Here is a 7,376-nt window from a genome sequence, read left to right as displayed (position 1 = left end):
TTCTTATTCCTGCTCAATCAGGTTTTGGTGTTGAGACAATATTTTTGAGCACTAAAACATGGAAAAAATGTAACACTAAATCTTTGTGGAATTTTCTGTTTTAAACAACTTCTACCATTCATGAATTCTTAAACACAACTTCAGGCAAAAAGCATTATTAGGCTTTTAAAAACTTATTCATGTCATTTCCTAGTCAATGATATTGAAATAGAGATGGAATAAAGCAAATGTCCTCAGTGTGCATATAAAACCTGAAAATGTATCCTTCCGTTTGAGCATCTTCCAAATGAAGTGCAGATCAAAAACCTTGAGTCTTTTGAAGAATAAATTATCAAAGTAACTCAGTTGCTACCATCCCCATACAGTTGCTACCTCCATATACAGATATTTTTCATCTCTTTTTTTTCAATTAAATTCTGTTCACTGTAGTACCTTAGTGGAAAGAGAAGAGCTTTCTGATGCTGAGAATTTGTTTGGTTTTAACTTCTGGCTGTTGGTAGCAAATCCTTATCCACTTTCTCTTTTTGAGTTAATTTTCTATGAAGCAGGTCAGGGGTGCATGGTGAGCTGCAGAGTGCATAGGCTGGATTGCACTGCACCCTCTGGGTGGGTTTTGATGAGCAGAATCCATCTTAAGAGGCAAAAAGATTGTTCAAGGAAATGAAGTTTTAAGAATTCTTGTACATTTTAGAGACTAATAGTAGCAAGATCTCAGGAAGCTTTTATTGCAGTTTAAAGTGTGGAGTTCAGCAGCAAATTTATTCATAACTTTTCCACTTGAATGGATCTGTTTTAATTTTGGGTGGGAAATAAAGCACCCAGATGGGCAGCCCTGTGAGTACTTGGGTTTGTTATGAAACTGCGATAAAGGAGGGTCTCAGCCTGGTGTGGGATGAAGGGGAGCATTGCTGACTGAGCAGTCAGAGACATTGAAGGTGCTCAGAAGTCCCTGCCAGCTACATTGGGAATGTGGTGTGCTACATTGCCAGCTCACTGTCCAGAAATTCAGGACATGGGAAAACTGTGGGAGTTTCATCTCTAAAATCACACTTTCCTTTCTCCTGATCACCTTTCAGGTTTGGTCTTTCTCACTTGCTACCCAAGCACCCTGGAAGGATGCACATGGGGCCAAAGGAAGGGCTCAGTCTCCATCCTTCCAGGCAGGTGGTACTGGCAGTAATCCTGCCTGCGCTCTCTCCTGCATGACAGAAAACATCCCATTGCCACTACCTTTTCTTTTTCACACTGTCACTGCAGATACTACGTAGAAAACAAAGTGGAATTTTTCATCAGCTGGAGAGGTGGGGTTCTTTGGATAGTATCCCCATAAATGTTCTCAGTCACAAGGTTTTTAACAGGATACCTTGCTAGTTGTTTATCACCACAGAGTCAATCCTCAAGCTCCCTTGAATGCTGCGTCTCTCTCAGTGCACAGGTTTGCCAAGCTATAGTCTGTCATGCTTGAGTGACTTTTCCCTTGGGAATTGTCCAGAAGAGTGTTTGTCCTGTTGTGGAATGTATCCCTCTTAGACCTCAAGTCACCTGCAGCAGGGGCTTGACTTCTGCTCTCAAGTCCTGGCTGAGTACACATACGATGTACAGGTTCCTTAGCAGCTCCCTGTGTCTGCAGCACCCTCCTGCCATACCCTTTAAAGTATCATTGGGTTTTCCTTTCCCTGCTTGACAGGAGGCACCAGGCTCCCCAGGGCCAGGATAGGCATGACGGAGCATGAGTCACGAGTTCTCCATGCTTTGGTATTTGGAACAAGTTCCTGAGTCTAATTTAAACCAGACACTTGGTGCAAAAGAAATGTGGCTCTGAGCCTCTGCAGATGTGTAGGCAGTCAGGAGGGGCGTCTATTAGTGAAGGGAAATGTTTTGTCTCATTCCTAGTTAAAACTTAACTAGGAGTTAAGCAGGAGTTAACTGAGAGTTAAGCAGTAGGAGCCCCCAAAGAAACCAGGAGCCCCAAGTGTCACCAAGTGAGGCTTGAAAAGCAATTAAGGCATTTCCCTGCCCTCAGGTAAGTCATAAGTCTCTGAGCTCTTTGATGCACTCCTAGATACAGATCTAATAGTGTCAGCCTGGGGTACTCAGCTGGCTGCTCTTCTACATGTACCTTCCCTCCAGGTATGGCTTTTCATAATCCTCAGCAATGGCTTTATCCAAGGGTTGGTCAAAGCCTTGATGTGGATCTTGCATGTGAAAACATGGAAACACAGACCTGAGGTTGGCTCTGTGCTGTTGTGCATCAGCGCTGTTGGAACAGCCTCAGCTCTTCCCTGTCTGCTGTCCTGTGACTCCTGTTTAGATTCAGATGTCTCCATGGTCAAAGTCTTCCTCTGACCACAGGGATTCAGCAGCATCCTGAACACGCAGACACAAGACAAAGCAACCGAGCTGTGGTTGGATGCCATGGCTGTGACAAGGAGCTCTATTTACAATTCCAGTTCGGAAAGGTCAGCAATTAAATCCATTTTCTGCATAATTAATGAGAAAATTCTGGCTGCCTACCACTAAGTTCTAAATAAGAACGTGGTTTAGAAAGGACTTTACTCTTCCCAGAACAGGGTGCTCTATGGCTTTGGGCTGTAGTAAGTTCTCAGTCTGTGCCCATTAGCTTGGATGGGCATTACCTGATTCCTACCCATTTTTTGTAATTCTATCCTAACATAACTAGGTACAAAGGTGCTATTTTGACTTTCTTCTCCCAACCTCCATGGGATTCATAGGGAATGGTAGGAACAGAGCAATGCCAAAAGTCTCTTTTGCAGGGTTTCGTGGAGAACACCACATAGGAGTAGAATGCCATGGCCTGGAAGGCAAAGCTGACTCACTGCAGACCAAGGCAAACACTGAATCATGAATGTGTTGGTCTGCACCAGCCACAACTACACACAGGATTACAGATAGTTCAGAGCAAGAGATCACCATGACAGCTTGAACAGCAAGACAGGGAAAAAAGGAGCAAGTTACAGATCTAACTGCAGCTGCCCTCTGCAAATTGGGTTGTTTAAGGTAAACTGGGAAGTCTCTAAAGAGCAAAAGGAAAACAGCTGGCCGAAGTGCTGTGTGCCAAGTCACTGCTGAGGTGGCATCATTCCGCCTTGCCTTGGGCACTGGAGCTGCAGCACTTGAGGATCTGGTCTGGAATTTTTATTACATTTAGGAGCAAATTAGATCTGGTTTAGGAATTTTCCAATGAAATCCTTCTTTGCTGGGAATTGTTGATTCACTGAATGTAAAACTTTGGCACTATGAAAGCTTTCTTGTTCTGACCTGGGGGGGACTTTTGGTAAGAGGTAGATAGAGACAATCACAGCATAGCTCACATTTGGGCTGGATAAACTGAGGTTGGTATTTTGGGCTGGATTTAGGCAAGAGGAAACTCTCCCATCCCTCATGTGCAGCTTGGTGCTTTTCCCCACCTGAGAGATCCAGGAGATCATACAAGGCTCTGGGAGGACTCAGGCAGCGCTGTGAACTAATGCTGGGCAATTCTTGAGCTGGCTGGCTCCTCACAAAACTCAAAAGTAGTTTTTGGAGTTTGGAGGAGAGAATGTACCCTAAGCAGCCACCCAGTGCTCTGTGGGTCAGTCATGAGGCATCCCTTGAGGACATAGAACTTGCTGGGGGGTTAGGAGGAAGTTCACATTTGTTCTTGGCTCTGCAATGTAGAGAATTAACTTGTCAGGTTTAAGCATTTGACTCTTTCAGGCTGCAATAGTGGAACAGTTTGATTAAATCCTCCCATGCATTAAAATTTACCTCTCCTATTTGCACCCTGCTTCTGGTACTTCATCACAAAAGCAATGACTATTACTTCAAAATTTCTATTAGACCGTTAAAACTGGGTCTTTCAGATGGACTGAGGCTCTGCTGTATTGGAAGCTGTGGTTGAACCTACTTAGATCCATGCAACAACACACAGTGTCAGGCTCAGAGACAAGAGCATAGTGACCAGCAGCCTGAGCACCCACCTCTGAGTGATTCTGGGCTTGTTCACCCTATGGATTGGAGCATGTATGTCTTGCTGGGCTGACTTATCCCTTACAGTCCCACCTTTTGGTGACTCGTTTATGCCACACATTGATCCAAAAGGAAAGACTTGTATTAGTGTTCTAAAAGAGCTTCACCCACCAGGGATCTATTCATAGATGTACCCTTGAGTTATCCACTTCAGCCCACACCTTTCTGGAAACCTTCTGTTTCCCATGTTATTTTCAACCATGTCCAGAATTTAAATGTGAGATGGTGCAGCACCAGCTCGCAGCCCTTTCTGTGATGGCCCTGGACACCTGCCTGCCTCATGTGGGTGTGAGACAGCTCCTGGTTTAGCCCCTCCCTACCCCCTTTGTTCTGGGAGGATCACAGAAGAGTTTGGTTTGGAAGGGACCTTTGAAGATCACCTAGTGCAAGCCCCATGGTGCTGCAGCTCAGCCCTAAGTGCTTTGGCTACTGCTGTCAGACCAGCAAATCACAGAATGGTTTGGGTTGGAAGGGATCTTAAAGATCACCTAGTTGCAACCCCCCTGGACATCTTCCACTAGACCAGGTTTCTCACAGCCCTGTCCAACCTGCCGTTGAATTGCCTCCAGGGATGGGGCACCCACAGCTTCCCTGGGCAATCTGCTTTTCCACTCAAACACACTTTAAGAAAAGAGACACATCATCTACGTGCTTCAATAAATCACAGTTACAGCAGTACTGTAATACCACTGCTACCTGCAGCAGCAGCAGCAGCTCCATCCATGCAGTAAGTGCACGTTCACATTAGTGTGGCCTTTCAAAGCATGGCACAAGATCTGTTTGGGAGTGATTACCCATCCTTCTGTAGCCACGTGCTGATGGGATGCAGACATCTAGAAAGACTTGTTCTCCAGTGACTGCAATTGCTGCTAGCTCAATCTGGCAAAGACTCTGGAATTTGTTCTGTGTTTCATCTGTTGGATTTTAATGAGGATATTTTCTCCATCACTCTACATTTTGCACAGACAGATGCCTTGCATTTTATGAGTCTTATGTAGAAAACCTTCCACCAGTGTAAGGTTGTAGTGTAATGATGTTTACTATCAACTCCATCCATATTCTTCTGGTTCTAGTAATTTGTTTCTGGAGAATAGATATCTATGTCTCTGGCAGTCAGATATGTCCTAACTGTGTCACACCATTACTGTAGGAGCAGAATTGCTGTTACTTGCAGCAAGCCTGTGTTTTTATTTGTTCAAGGGTGACTATAATTGGAACCTCCTGCAGCCGCTGAAGCCAGGAGCCTTTTGGCTTTAACACAGTTTGCTGAAAAGGCAAATGCAATTACTTACATGAACTAATCTGTAAAGGATGTTTTTCTGTTGTCTCTGTCTTAATTGTTTCCAGCTCATGGCATGAAAATGATGTTGGCCCTGGGAGGCCAAGGGGAGAAGGGAAAGAAGGAATGTCAGAAGCAAATGGAAGGTTTGGATGAAAATAGGAGCTACTTGGAGTTTTTCCTGCTATTCCTGGATTCATTAAATCATGGGAACAAAGGTAAAGCTATTTAAGTCACACTTGGTAGAATAGGCCTTGGTCTGCCACAGGGCAGATGAGAACTGCTCTGTAGCCGCAAAACTTTCTTAAAACAGGTCATGCTGGTCTCCAGGTGTCTCCTGCTGCTTAGGAGCAGGTCCTCAGCCTCCCTTCTGTTCCTGGTGCAAAGAACTGGCTCTAGTAAAGGTGTCTGGGATTCCTCTCCCTCAAGAGAGCCCACAAACAGACTTGCCCAGGTGGCTGCTCTGGGATTCTGTGGGTTTCCTCAAGCTGATCTGCTGCTCTGCATCTGTGGGTGTTTTTAAGGAGAAAAAACTTGTGGAGAAGATTTGTCCATTTTCAGCACTTGTGCTACTTGAGTAAGAAGGCTCTTTAAGTGGAGCTTGGAGCATTGGAACTCCCTGTTCTTGAAGGGCATGTTGGAAACAGTGTCTGACTCTCCTGTGTCTCTGAAGACCTCAACCATGCATGTCAGTGCTCAGATCTGAAGGCAGCTGTGCTGAAGAAATGTTCCCAGATCAGAATGACTCATTAGCAGAGGCTGGGCTGAGGCCATATGATTTTGAGTCAAGCTCTGCTTGTCTCATCTCCAACAGCCAGGCAGTTCCAGGGGCTGTAAGGGCTGGACGACCTTTGCTCATTAACTACCACACGAACATCTCTTCCAGCAGTAGCTTCCACATGCTGAATTACTCGCTTGACATCTAAATTTAAATGGAAAATGTCTTTTTAATACTGAAAGCTATTCCCTTCTTGCATTCATGTCCAAACTGTAGCCTTTTGAATAAGCTTCTGGCTGGTTTTTCCAGAGCAACCATCTCTTGCGAAGGGTAAGCAGCTAATGGAAAGAGAATGTTCTTTTGAAGCACTTGGAAAAAGAGGTCAGGAAGGTGCTTCACACAAAAGTGAAAATTTTAGTGACAGGTGAAGAAACTAGAATTCCTCATTGGAAATGCCTATTGCTTTGCACTGGCTGTTCTTTCTAGACATAAAGTTTCTCCTAGAGAAGCAGGGCAGGGGAGGTAGGTGTTACAGAACATTGCCTGTCAGGGTGTTTTGCACATTTTTGTGTTGTTTTCTTGGGATGGTCTCTCACACTACCTGTTCCTCTTTTCTGTTCCATTTTGAAAATGAAAACAACTTGCTGTCAATGCCCACAGCCATGAAAAGTGGCAGTTTTGCTAAAGAAAACACAAGCAAGTTATTTGCCTATTTACATAGGGTTCCTCCAAGCGTGTCAAGTATTTCAGTTGTGGAAAGAGCACAGTAGTTTTAATATGTTCAGACTGTACACAGACAGCCTAGGGATTTCAGAGATCATTTCCTTAAATTTATTGCCATTTCAAGCTTTCACTTTGTCTATAATACTGTGTGTCCAGGGTTTTCCTTTGCAGCCAACTCACCATCCACAAAATTGTTTTAGATACGCTACTGTACTGTGATCCACTTGTTCATTACCCAACGTTTCATAGTAAGTAGAAGTGCCTTTGCTTTGTCCTGTAGAATCAGGACTGATTTCACTGAGCCTCAGCCCAAGAGCTGTCAGTCCCCCCCTTTCAGATGTGGCTAATTATTAATTAAAAAGATGAATTGATGGTGCACTACTTGAATAGTAATTCATGGTCAAAACTCAAACTAGTATAGTACCATTAGGTACCAAAACCATTAGGATTCCTGACTGTTGCTCTACCATGTGCCATTTTTTCTCCTTGGTTGTAGTCAACATGTTAAATTCTCAGCGTGACCCTAAGGTCTTGAAGAAAGCATTCAACTCTGATTTTATTCAGAAAATATTTTGTTTCTGTTGCAACCAAAAAGCTCAGGTCTTTGGCTGGGTCCTGTGGTTTTCA

Source organism: Corvus brachyrhynchos, unplaced genomic scaffold, assembly GCF_000691975.1.
Source record: "Corvus brachyrhynchos isolate BGI_N302 unplaced genomic scaffold, ASM69197v1 scaffold54, whole genome shotgun sequence".
Classification (NCBI taxonomy): domain Eukaryota; kingdom Metazoa; phylum Chordata; class Aves; order Passeriformes; family Corvidae; genus Corvus; species Corvus brachyrhynchos.
The sequence above is the reverse complement of the archived record's forward strand: the minus strand, read 5'-3'. Positions refer to the sequence as shown.